This window comes from Pongo pygmaeus, chromosome 8, assembly GCF_028885625.2.
Source record: "Pongo pygmaeus isolate AG05252 chromosome 8, NHGRI_mPonPyg2-v2.0_pri, whole genome shotgun sequence".
Taxonomy (NCBI): domain Eukaryota; kingdom Metazoa; phylum Chordata; class Mammalia; order Primates; family Hominidae; genus Pongo; species Pongo pygmaeus.
The window spans coordinates 36,346,100-36,359,249 of NC_072381.2; the positions used below are offsets into that span (position 1 = coordinate 36,346,100).

The following is a 13,150-nucleotide window of genomic DNA, read 5'->3' on the forward strand; positions in this document are numbered from 1 at the left end:
CAATTCACTCATTTGAAGTATACGATTCAATGGTTTTTAGTATGTTTTCAGAGTTGTCCCACCATCATCACATACAATTTTACATTACCACACTTTAGCCAGGTGCGGTGGCTCACATCTGTAATCCCAGTACTTTCCAAGGCCAAGGCGGGAGGATTGCTTGAGGTCAGGAGTTCGAGACCAGCATGGGCAACATAGTGAGACCCTGTCTATACGAAAAAATAACAACAACGAAAAAAAAAACAAAAACAAAAACAAAAGCAAAAAATAAATCCAACACTTGAAAAGAAAACTCCCTACTCATTACCAGTCACTCCTATTTACCCCTAACCTTTCCAGTCCTGGGCACACAATAATCTACTTTCTATCTCTAGAGATTTGATAATTCCACACACTTCCTTTAAATGGAATCATGAAATATGAGGTTTTTTTTTTTTAGATGGAATTTTGCTTATATCGCCCAGGCTGGAGTGCAGTGGTGCAATCTCGGCTCACTGCAATCTCTGCCTCCTGGGTTCAAGCGATTCTCCCGCCTCAGCCTCCTGAGTAGCTGGGATGACAAGCACCCGCCACCACGCCCAGCTAATTTTTTGTATTTTTAGTAGAGATGGGGTTTCACCATGTTGGCCAGGTTGGTCTCAAACTCCTGACCTTAGGTGATCTACCTGCCTTGGCCCCTCATAGTGCTGGGATTACAGGCGTGAGTCATGCCTGGCCTAACATGAGGTCTTTTAAAGCTAGCTGCTTTCACTTAGCGTAATGTTTTCAAGGTACATCCATGTTATAGCATTATTAGTACATTATTTCTTTTTATTGCCAAACAATATTCCATTGTATCAACAGAACACATTTTATTCACTTAATCCTCTGTCAGTTGTTTGTGTTGTGTCCACATTTTTGCTTTTATGAGTAATGCTGCTACAGCATCTGTGTACGACTTCCTTTTTTTTTTTTTTTTTTTTTTGAGACAGAGTCTCACTCTGTAACCCAGGCTGGAGTGCAGTGGCACGATCTCGCTCACTGCTACCTCTGCCTCCCGGGTCCTGGTTCAAGCTATTCTCCTGCCTCAGCCTCCTGACTAGCTGGCATTACAGGCACGCACCACCATGCCCAGCTAATTTTTGTATTTTTAGTAGACATGGGGTTTCATCATGTTGGCCAGGCTGGTCTTGAACTCCTGACCTCATGATCCACCAGCCTCGGCCTCCCAAAGTGCTGGGATTACAGGTGTGAGCCACTGTGCCTGGCTTGTGTATGGCTTTTTGTGTGGACTAAGATTTTATTTCTCTTGGGCATATGTCTAGGAATAGAATTGCTGGGCCATACATATGATAACCCTATGTTTAACCTTTTGAGAAATTACCAAACTGCTTTCCAAAGAGGTTGCAACATGTTACATTCCCACCAGTAGAGTAGTGGGGTTCCAGTTTCTTCACATATTTGCCACCTTATCTTTTGGATTGCAGCAATCCTAGTGGGCGTGAAGTGCCACCTCATTGTGGATTTGGTTTGCATCTCCTTGACAGCTAATGGTGTTGCATCTTTTCATGGTTTATTGGCCATTTATACATCCATTTTGGAGAAATTCAAAATTTTTGCCCATTTTTACTTGGATGGTTTGTCTTTTTATTATTGAGTTATAAGAGTTCTTTATATATTCTGTATACAAGCCCCTTACCCAAGAAATGATTTGGGATTTTTCTCCCTATTTTGTGGGTTGTTTTTTAATTTTCTTGATGGTATCTTTTGGAGAACAATAGTTTTTAATTTTTAATTTTTTTTATTTTTATGTTTTGAAGACAGAGTTTCACTCTTGTCGCCCAGGCTGGAGTGCAGTGGCACGATCTTGGCTCACTGCAACCTCCACCTCCTGGGTTCAAGCAATTCTCCTGCCTCAGCCTCTCGAGTAGCTGGGATTACAGGCGTGCACTACCGTGCCTGGCTAACTTTTGTATTATTAGTAGAGACAGGGTTTCACCATGTTGGCCAGGCTGGTCTCAAACTCCTGACCTCAGGTGATCCACCCTCCTCAGCCTCCCAAAGTGTTGGGATTACAGGCCTGAGCCATCGTGCCCTGCCAATAGTTTTGAATTTTTATGACGTCCAGTTTATCTTTTTTTCTTTCATTGCCTAAGCTTTCAGCATCGTATCTAAGAAACCAGTGCCTAATGTTATCCTCTAAGAGTGGTTTTTTTTTTTTGTTTCTGTTTTTTTTTTTTTTTTGGAGACGAAGTCTTGCTCTTGTCCCCCAGGCTGGAGTGTGATGGCGAGATCTCGGCTCACTGCAGTCTCCTGGGTTCAAGCAATTCTCCTGCCTCACCCTCCTGAGTAGCTGGGATTACAGACACCTGTCACCACGCCCAGCTAATTTTTGTATTTTTATTAAAGACAGGGTTTCACCATGTTGGCCAGGCTGGTCTCAAACTCCTGACCTCAGGTGATCCACCCGCCTTGGCCTCCCAAAGTGCTGAGATTACAGGTGTGAGCCACCACGCCCGGCCTGTTATCCTCTAAGAGTTTTATAGTTTTAGCTCTTACCTGTAAGTCCTTAATCTATTTGGGTTTAATTTTTGCATATGGAGTGAAGTAGAAAATCCAACTTCATTTTTGTGCATATGAATATCAGTTGTCCCAGCACCATTTGTTGAGAAAACTATTCTTTCCCCCATTGAGTTGTCTTGACACCCTCGTCAAAAATCAAGTCATCATAAATGTGAAAGTTTATTTCTGAACTCTCAGGACAGTAAGGTTCATTATGCCAAAACCATACTGTCTTGATTACTTAGCTTTCTAGATAGTTTTGAAATTGGGAGGAGTGAGTCTGTCAATTTTGTTCTTGTTTTTCCAGATCGTTTTAGCTAATTCTAGATCCCTTGAATTTCTAGATGAATTTTAGAATCAGGTTGCCAGTTTCTGCAAAGAAGTTAGCTGGAATTTTGGTAATGAATGCATTGAATCTGTAGGTCAGCTAGGGGGTACTGCCATCTAAACAATATTAAACCTTCCAGTCTGTGGACATGGGATATTATCCCATTTACTTAGATCATCTTTAATTTTTTTCAACAATGTTTTATAGTTTTCAAAATACAAGTTTTGCACTTTGTTAAATTTATTCCTTAGGATCACTTTTTCTTGAGCTATTATAAATGGAATTGTTTTCTAAGTTTCATTTTCAGATTGATCACTAAAAATGTATAGACATACAATTGATTTTTTTTTTTTTTTTTTTTTAAGACACAGAGTCTCACTCTGTCACCCAGGCTGGAGTGCAGTGGCATGATCTCAGCTCACTGCAACCTCCGCCTCCTGGGTTCAAGCGATTCTTCTGCCTCAGCCTCCCGAGTAGCTGAGATTACAGGCACCTGCCACCACACTCGGCTACTTTTTGTATTTTAGTAGAGACAGGCTTTCACCATGTTGGTCAGGCTGGTCTCGAACTCCTGACCTCAAATGATCTGCCCACCCCAGCCTGCCAAAGTGTTTGGATTACAGGCGTGAGCCACTGCGTCTGGCACAATTGATATTTGTATGTTGATCTCTTATCCTGAAACTTTACAGAACTCATACCTTAGTTTTAAGGCTTTTTAAATTAAGCTCCTTAGGATTTTCTAGATACAAGATCATTGCATTTGCTAAAAGAAATAATTTTATTTCTTCCTTCCCAATCTGGATGTTTTTATTTCTTATAATTATCCTGGTTAGAACCTCTAGTATAATATTGAATAGAAGTGATGAGAGCAGATATCTTTGTCTTATTCCTGATCTGAGAGTGAAAATATTCAGTCTTTTACCATTAAGTGTAATGTTAACTGTAGGTTTTTCATAAATGTCATTTATCAGGTTGAGAAAGTTCCTTTCTGTTCCTAGTTTGTTGAATGTTTTTATTATGAAAGATTGTTACATTTCATCAAATGCTTTTTTTCTACAGCTATTGAGATAATCTTGTGTCTTCTTGTCCTTTATTCCATTGGTATCATGTATTACATTAATTGATCTTCAGATGTTAAACCACCTTTGCATTTCTGGGATAAATCCCACTTGGCCATGAGGCATAAATCTTTTTATATGTTGCTGGTTTCACTTTTCTAGTATTTTGTTCAGGATGTTTACATCTATACTCGACAGATGTTTTCTAGTGATATTCTTGTTGGGGTTTAGTATGAGGGAAATACTGGCATAATAGAATGATTTGGAAAGTGTTATACCCTTTTATTTTTTGGTAGAGTTGGTGAAGAATTGGTATTAATTACTTTTTAAGTGTTTGGTAGAATTCACAAGTGAAGTTACCTGGGCCTAGAATTTTCACCGTGGTAGTTTTCTGATGATTAATTTAATCTCTTTGTTATAGATTTATTTAAATTTTCCCTTTCTTCTTGAGCCAGTTTCAGTAGTTGTGGCTTTTTTAGCCATCTGTCTATCTCATCTAAGCTATTTAACTTTTAGCCAGGTGTGATGGTACACACTTGTAGTCCCAGCTACTTGGGAGGCTGAGGCAGATGGATTGCTTGAGCCTCGAAGGCGGAGGCTGCAGTGAGCTGAGATTGCACCACTGCACTCTAGCCTGGGCAACAGTGAGACCCTGTCTCCAGAAAAAAAAAATAAATAAAAGTTATCTAATTTGTTGGCATACAGATATTCATAAATAAGTTATCCCTTATAATACTTTTTTTTTTTTTGAGATGGAGTTTTGCTCTTGTTGCCCAGGCTGGAGTGCAATGGTGTGATCTTGGCTCACCACAACCTCCACCTCCCGGGTACAAGCGATTCTCCTGCCTCAGCCTCCATTTGTATTGTTGAGTATTATTCCATTCTTTTCTTTTTTAAAAAACAGAGACAGGGTCTTGCTCTGTTGCTCAGGCTGGAGTACAGTGGCACAATCATGGCTCACTGCAGCTTCAAACTCCTGGGCTCAGGCAATCTTCCTTGCCTCAGCTGCCTGAGTAGCTAGGACTACAAGTGAGTGCCACCATGTCTGGCTAATTTTTTTTATTTAATTTTTTGTGGAGACAGGGTTTCACTATGTTGCTCAGGTTGGTCTCAAACTCCTGGCTTCATGTGGTCCTCCACTTCAGTCTCTCAAAGTGCTGAGATTACAGGCATGAGCCATTGTACCTGGCCTCATTGTTGTTGTTGTTGTTGTTTTTTGTAACTGTAGTTAGTTTATCTAGTTATCTATTGATGAATATTTGGGTTGGTCGTTTCCAGTTTTTGAAAACTATAAAGATGATTAAAATCATTTATGTATATGTTTTGTATGAACATATGTTTTCATTCTTCTTGGATAAATACCAAGAAGTCCGATTGTTTATATGTTTGACTTCATTATTTAAAAAAACTGACAACTGTTTTCAAAGTGATTGTAACATTTCACATTCTTACCAGCAATGTAGAAGAGTTCCAGTTTCAGTTACTGATTTCTAATTAAATTGCATTTTGTTGGAGAAGCCCAGTATGTGATTTCAATCCTGCTGGATTTATTGAGACTAGTTTCATGGCCCAGCATATGATGAACGTTCCATCTGCACTGAAAACACTGTTTAGTCTGCCATTGCAGGGTGGAGCGTTCTGTAAAAGTTAATTGGATCCAGTTAGTTGATAGCGCTGTTCAAGTCTTCTGTATTCATACCAGTTTTCTGTCTGCTATTTCTATCAATACAAGAGAAGGTGGTGAAATATGCAATTTAAATTATGGATTTGTCTTTTTCCCCTTTCAAATTCTGTCAGTTTTCGCTTCAAGTCTTTTGAAGTTCTGCAACTGGGTGCATTCACATTTAGGAATGTTATTTTTTCTTAGTGACTTGATAGTTTATCATTGTGAAATGTCTCTCCTTATATCTGGTAATATTTCTTGTCCTAAAGTGTGTTTTGCCAGAAATGAATACAGTCAATCCACCTTTCTTATGTCTCATGTTTACCTTTTTCCGTCCTTTTACTTTTAACATTCTTGTGTCTGTATAAAGTGGATTTCTTGTAGACACCAGAGAGTCAGACCTTACTTTATTACCCAATTGGATAATCTTTGATTTATAATTGGAATGCTTAATTCATATACATTTAGTATAATTACTGATACGGTTAGGTTTAAATCTACTGTCTTGCTATTTGTTTTCTATTTATACCATATGTTTTTATTTTTTTCTTCTTTTCCTGCCTTTTTGGATTAGTTGAGTATTTTTCAGTATTTCATTTTATATTCTCCATTGGTGAATAACACTCCTTTTTTAAAAACAATCATTGCTGTAGGTTTATGGAATATATCTTTAGTTTATCAGTGTACCTTCAAATAATATGATGCCACTCCTACAATCACATAAGTTTTCAGAACAGTATCCTTTCGAGGTCTTTAGGCTTTGTCTGTTCAGAACCTGAACACCTCTCAGATCTCTGGGGACTGCTCCTCTTACAGTTTCCTAGTAGATGCTCTTTGCTTGGCCTCACAGAGTTTTACGTTGTGCATGAGCCAAAGATGCAAGAGGGCTCCCATGTGGATTTCTAGCTCTTGCTCTGTCTAGCTTACTCATCTGTGGTACCCTGCCCTGGAAATTCCAGCTGCCCTCCCTCATCTCTACTTCTGCTCTGTCTCATCAATGCAGCAAGACTGCCACGCCCTGCCTGAGTTCCCCTCCTGTATCACAATCTGTTAAGCAGCTTCAGAAAGAAAGCTGGGGTGAGCGTGGGTCTTGCTTTGTTTCACTTCTCTCAGGGGTTACAGTTCTGCTTTGTCTGTTGTTCAGAGTCTGAAACAATTGTTTCATATATCTTCTCTAGTGTCCTGTTGTTTATTGCAGTAGGGCAAGTCCAGTACCAGTTACTGCTTCATGGCCAGAAGCAGTAGTCTTGTCTCATATTTGTTTTTCTTAGATCTTTATTTTTGCATTCGCTTATACAATTTATTTTTTATTTATCATTGCCATATGGTTCATTAAAAATCTGTTTATTTTCTGCTTAACAACTGCTTTACTCAGTGGGTTACATGTGCTTGCAGACATACTGCTTAGAGCATTTTCAAAGTAAATATGCTGTTTGTTCAGACTTCTAATGTAAGCTCTATTATTTATTCAAACTAGTATTCTAATATTCATTCCATTATTATTATTATTATTTTTGAGACGGAGTTTTGCTCTTGTCGCCCAGGCTGGAGTGCAGTGGCGCGATCTCAACTCACTGCAACCTCTGCCTCCCAGGTTCAAGTGATTCTCCTGCCTCAGCCTCCCAAGTAGCTGGGATTACAGGCGGCCACCACCATGCCTGGCTAATTTGTTTTGTATTTTTAGTAGAGACAAGGTTTCACCATGTTGGCCAGGTTGGTCTCAAACTCCTGACCTCAAGTGATCTGCCCGCTTCGGCCTCCTAAAGTGCTGGGATTATAGCCACCGTGCCTGACTATTACACCCATTTAAATAGGAGAAAAGATGCTTTAGAGAGATCACACAAGGATTCAAACTCAGATAATCTGGCATCAAGGCTGAGATCTTAACTACAACATATATTAGCTTTCGGAGCAATTTTTGCCTGAATACAAGCATAATACTCCTTGTTCAACAGATATATGGCCAATGTGTGTAGACATGATAGAAGGCCCAGTTTTGAATATGGGTTGAAATGTGTTATCTATTTCCATTAACACTAGAAAGGGTTGTCTGAGAGACAGTGTGAAGACCTTCCTGGAAATGTTTCATAATAGAATTGTTTATATCCTACCTAGGAGAGTGAAGGTAAAATGAAGTCACTTCACTTCCATGTAGTCCATGGCAAACTGTGATAATCATTTTGCAGATGTTCTTGGCTGTACAGAGCATTTATGCACGGTATTTCTCTTACTCCCTGAACACATGGGATATTTGAGCCTGACAAATTGGCAGTCTTTTCTTATTTTTGTACTGGAAGCCTGTTTTCATTGCTGTCTTTTGTTTTGTTTTGTTTTGAGACAGGGTTTCACTCTGTCACCCAGGCCTGGAGAGCAGTGGCATGATCACGGCTCACTGCAGCCTTGATCTCCCTGGGCTCAAGTGATCCTCCTGCCTCAGCCTCCTGAGTAGCTGGGACAGGTCTACAGGTGCATGCCACCATGCCTAGCTAATTTTTGTATTTTTTGTAGACATGGTCTCAATATGTTGCCCAGGCTAGTTTCAAACTCCTGGGCTCAAGCGATCTGCCTGCCTCAGCCTCCCAAAATGCTAGGATTACAGGCGTGAGTCACCCTGCCCAGCCTTCATTGTTTTTATTTATTTATTTATTTATTTATTTATTTATTTAATTTGAGACGGAGTTTTGTTCTTGTCGCCCAGGCTGGAGTGCAATGGCGTAATCTTGGCTCACTGCAAACTCTGCCTCCCAGGTTCAAGCGATTCTCCGCCTCAGCCTCTTGAGTAGCTGGGACTACAGGCGCACGCCACCATGCCTGGCTAATTTTTGTGTTTTTAGTAGAGATGGGGTTTCGCCATGTTGGCCAGGATGGTTTCGATCTCCTACCTCATGACCCACCTGCCTCGGCTTCCCAGAGTGCTGGGATTGCAGGCATGAGCCACCATGCCCATCCTCATTGCTATTTTTCTATCAAAACAGCAGGTTAATACTTTGACATCTTAATCTTTTTTTTTTTTTTTTTTTTTTTTGAGACAGAGTCTTGCTCTGTCACCCAGGCTGGAGTGCAGTGGCGTGATCTCGGCTCACTGCAACCTCCGTCTCCTGGGTTCAAGTGATTCTCCTGTCTCAGCCTCCCGAGGAGCTGGGATTGCAGGCATGCACCACCATGCCTGGCTAATTTTTGTATTTTTAGTAGAGACGGGGTTTCTTCATGTTGGCCAGGCTGGTCTTGAACTCCTGACCTCAGGTTATCCACCCACCTCAGCCTCCCAAGGTGCTGGGATTATAGGCATGAACCACTGTGCCTGCCCCGACATGTTAATATTTTAAGATGAAGAACAAAACAGCCAACCTAAGAAAAACAACTAGCAGGCACCCAAGGGCATCTCAGGATGAAAAATCTGTGGCTGAACAATTCAATCTACATCATAGCCACTGAGAACAATATTAATTTCTCAATTAGTAGCAAGAGCAGAGAGACCATGAACAGATAAGGCTGAGTAGAAAATTGCTAAAACATTTTGAGACGTACTAGCATAAAAGCTTCTTGTTAGTATGGCATGCTTATTCAGTATAACCAAAACAATATTTATTAGAAATTATAAAGGTAAGGAGGCTGGGCACGGTGGCTCATGCCTGTAATTCCAGTACTTTGAGAAGCTGAGGCAGGAGGATTGCTTGAGGTCAGGAATTCGAGACCAGCTTGGGAAACATAGTGAGACCCTGTCTCTACAAAAATAAAAATAAAAATAAAAATAATTACCCAGGCGTGGTGGCACACGTGTAGTCCCAGCTATTTGGGAGGGTGAGGCAGGAGGATCACTTGAGCCCAGGGATTCCAGGCTGCAGTGAGCCATGACTGCATCACTGCACTCCAGCATGGGTGACAGAGTAAGACCCTGTTTCTTTTTTTTTTGAGACTGAGTTTCACTCTAGTTGCCCAGGCTGGAGTGCAATGGCATGACCTTGGCTCACCGAAACCTCCACCTCCTGGGTTCAAGCAATTCTCCTGCCTCAGCCTCCCGGGTAGCTGGGATTACAGGCATGCACCATGATGCCTGGCGAATTTTGTATTTTCAGTAGAGACGGGGTTTCTCCATGTTGATCAGGTTGGTCTAGAACTCCTGACCTCAGGTGATCGTCCTGCCTCGGCCTCCCAGAGTGCTAGGATTACAGGCGAAAGACCATGTTTCTTAAAAAGAAAGAGGAAAGAAAGCCAGGCATGGTGGCTCGTGCCTGTAATCCCAGCACTTTGGGAGGCTGAGGCGGGCGGATCACCTGAGGTCGGGAGTTCGAGACCAGCCTGACCAACATGGAGAAACCCCATCTCTACTAAAAATACGAAATTAGCTGGATGTGGTGGTGCATGCCTGTAATCCCAGCTACTCGGGAGGCTGAGGCAGGAGAATCCCTTGAACCTGGGAGGCGAAGATTGCGGTGAGCCGAGATTGTACCATTGCACTCCAGCCTGGACGACAACAGCGAAACTCTGTCTCAAAAAAAAAAAAAAAAAAGAGGAAAGGAAGGAAGTAAGGACAGAAGGAAAGAAGGAAGGAAAGAAAGAAAGGTAGATATATGTCACATAGAAAAAAACCTAGTCTTTCAAATTTTCCTAATAGATTAAAAGACAAACAAGAGCACAGATTATGATGTGGGGAAAAGACTAGGATCCACCACTCTTTACCCACCCATCACAGTCAGCCTGGAATTAGAGCTAATTAGGAAGAAAGGAAAGATCATTCCTGATACCTACTGGGTGCTAGCCACATGCTCCAGTTTCTCTGTCTCCTGCACCCGTGGATGGGCTTCTGGAAAGCACCGACCCCTCTTCCTCTTTCAGTAGCTTCGCATCTCCTGCACGTGGGGGAGCTCAGCATAGGTTTGCTCAGTTCAGGTGACAGGTAGGTTAGAAATGGATTGGGAAAGGTGTTGAAAGTAAGGCTGAGGAGGTTACAATTTATAATCTAATAAGAGCCGTTTTAAGTTCTTGAAAAGGCTTTTTTCTTCTTTTAATTAAAAGTGGTTTGGTTAGCATATTGCAGGTTTTCTCAGTCACAGTACTATTGGCATGTGGAGCTAGATCATTTTTGTTTTGGGGGCTGTCCTGTGCCTTGTAGGATGTTTAGCAGAATCCCTGGCCTCTACCCACTACATGCCAGTGGCATCCCCTAGTTGCAACAACCAAAAATGTCTCCTGGGGGCATAATTGCCCAGGTTGAGAACCACTAGGGTGTTAGGGGGAGTGCTGAGCCTCAAGGCAGGGGAGATCAGAGGAAGAAGAGCCAAAAAAAGTGGGTGGATGGAAGAGACACTAATTCAAGTGTGGTCTAAGAGTAGTGACTCTCATCCCTGTTGCTGTGTTACACAGTATTTAGGAGCCTAATATACAAGTGTCATGTAGTATTGAACTAAAAATCTACAGGAACAATTCATGAGGCATTCCCGTTTGTTTCTTTTGGAAAAATATAAAATCTGACATTGCTTGGAGAAAACTGGAGCCAGACTTGTCAGGAAAAGGTTATGGCCAGGTGTCCTTTTGCCTGAAGACATTTTTCCTTTACGTAACTGGCAATACCAAAAGTAAACGTGCTTTTTAATGAAAATTGTCATTTTATGTTTACAAAGCTTTCAGTTTATTGTACAAGAGAAAAATTTCCTACAGTTATTGCTATAATTCCCCCCTGCTAAGGAGTAAATTGTAAAAATATATGCTGTTACTCTTTGAAATGTGGAGTGATGTTCCTTCAAGTCTAGAGGATGTTACATGAAATCAGCTTCAAGACAGGTTTGAGGGGACAGGAACATGAAATATATATTACATGCAAACACTTTGGTTTTGGAAATCTGCACGTTTATTTCAATGGCATCAGCTGATACTGTGTTCACTGTAACCTTGTAATGTCACAGCAGCATCTGGGGGCATATAATTGTGTCAGAGCTGCTGTTTACCCAGTTAAATGAGACAAAGATTAGGTAAGGTTTGTGCTACTTATCGTTCATTGCCATGACTTCATCTTCCTAATCCTCCTTATTTTCACCTCTGCAAGAAAGAAAGAACAGTTCTAATATCTTCTTCTTTCTGAGTATTGATGATTGGGTTATGTGGATACTTCTGGGTAGATGTCCATTTGGAAAAGATGCTTGTTGAGTGCCCTTTGTACTGACAATGGTGTAAGAAATTTCCTGATTGGGATCTGGCTCTTGATATATGATCCTTAGAGGTAATGTCCCTGTGGATGGTGCTGCCAGTCTGACCCCTTGTAAGACTTTACAGATATGCTTGGGATCATTAGAGTGGGTTTCGTTTCTATCACAGAAGGAGTTGACATAAGGTGCAGGAAATCTACTCCTATTTTCCAAAGTTAGTTTCCAGTATAGTAACACATCCTGTGTAATTTTTTACTTAAAATTCATGTTTCATATGCCATTTTTTTGTTGTTGTTGTTTATGAGAGACAGAGTCTCACTCTGTTGCCCAGCCTGGAGTGCAGTGGTGCAATCTCGGCTCACTGCAGCCTCTGCCTTTCATGTTCAAGTGATTCTCCTGCCTCAGCCTCCCGAGTAGCTGGGATTACAGGCACACGCCACTACACCTGGCTAATTTTTGGATTTTTAGTAGAGACGGGGTTTCACTATGTTGGCCAGGTTGGTCTTGAACTCCTGACCTCAAGTGATCCACCTGCCTCGGCCTCCCAAAGTGCTGAGATTACAGGCGTGAGCCACCGTACCTGGCCAACCATCTTGGATTTGTCATTCAGCACAGCATGGAAGTTGGCGCCAGGCATCTTGCTTCTTTGTACAATATTTCCATTTCCTGAGATCATGCCACTTGAGGGAGGCCTGCCTGGGTTTCCACCAGCCCCTTCCCTGGCTTTTGGTCCATTCCAGCTTCTCTGAGCAGAACTCTGTCCCTGCTCGGGGGACCAAGAAGGCACAAGGGCAAACCCACACATGAATGAAGTTTGTGGGTCATTTAGCATGAAGCAAGCATCATGGCAGAAGCTGTTTGGGAAGAGCTGGTCTTTCTGGTACTCCCCGGTCTGTTCACTGTCCTCACCCCTTCTCCCACATGTCCTCTCCCCTCCTTCCCCTTCTTTTCCTTTTCTGTCTTTCCTCCTTCATTTTCTACATGACATAACAACCTTCAGGTAGCAAAACATCCGCTAGGAGTCATCCTGGCTTTTGTGTGTAAATCTGGTTTTTAGGACGCTCTTTAAAGAAAGTTTTATCTTAGGGGGCCAGGAGGATGGCAGGAGTGCTGTCAATAGCCTCAGAGCAATATGTCCAGGAGCCCAGGCATCTACTAGAAAAGCACGTGTAGCTGCAAAGGATAAGGGTTTCCATCAGTCAGGGAATCAGTGAGTAAGTTCTCTCCTACTCACCTGAGGGCATGCAGTCCCGCACCCTAGGAAGCAGTACACGGCAACACACCTCGCTACTGGGCTGGGCTGCAGTGCCTCAGTGCTGCTGCTCACTAACCTTGTGCCCTCGGGTAACACGCTGGCAACCTGGGCCTCTGTTTCCTGATTCATAACTCCGGGATGATGACAGCAAGCTCCCTTATC

At 41.9% G+C, this 13,150-nt stretch overlaps 1 protein-coding gene and 1 long non-coding RNA gene across 8 annotated transcripts in view; one reads left to right on the forward strand and one right to left on the reverse strand.

Moving 5' to 3' along the window:
• LOC129006051 (uncharacterized) overlaps positions 1-13,150 on the reverse strand; it is a 112,425-nt gene that overhangs the window by 69,480 nt on the left and 29,795 nt on the right. Inside the window, exon 1 of one of the 2 annotated variants that reach the window (XR_008491895.2) lies at positions 89-607. The exons of the other annotated variant lie outside the window; for it this stretch is intronic. This is a non-coding gene — a long non-coding RNA (uncharacterized LOC129006051). Of the gene's footprint in view, positions 1-88; positions 608-13,150 lie in introns of those variants that run through there. 2 annotated transcript variants of the gene reach the window in all.
• CCNY (cyclin Y) overlaps positions 1-13,150 on the forward strand; it is a 305,685-nt gene that overhangs the window by 43,122 nt on the left and 249,413 nt on the right. The window lies entirely within an intron of this gene.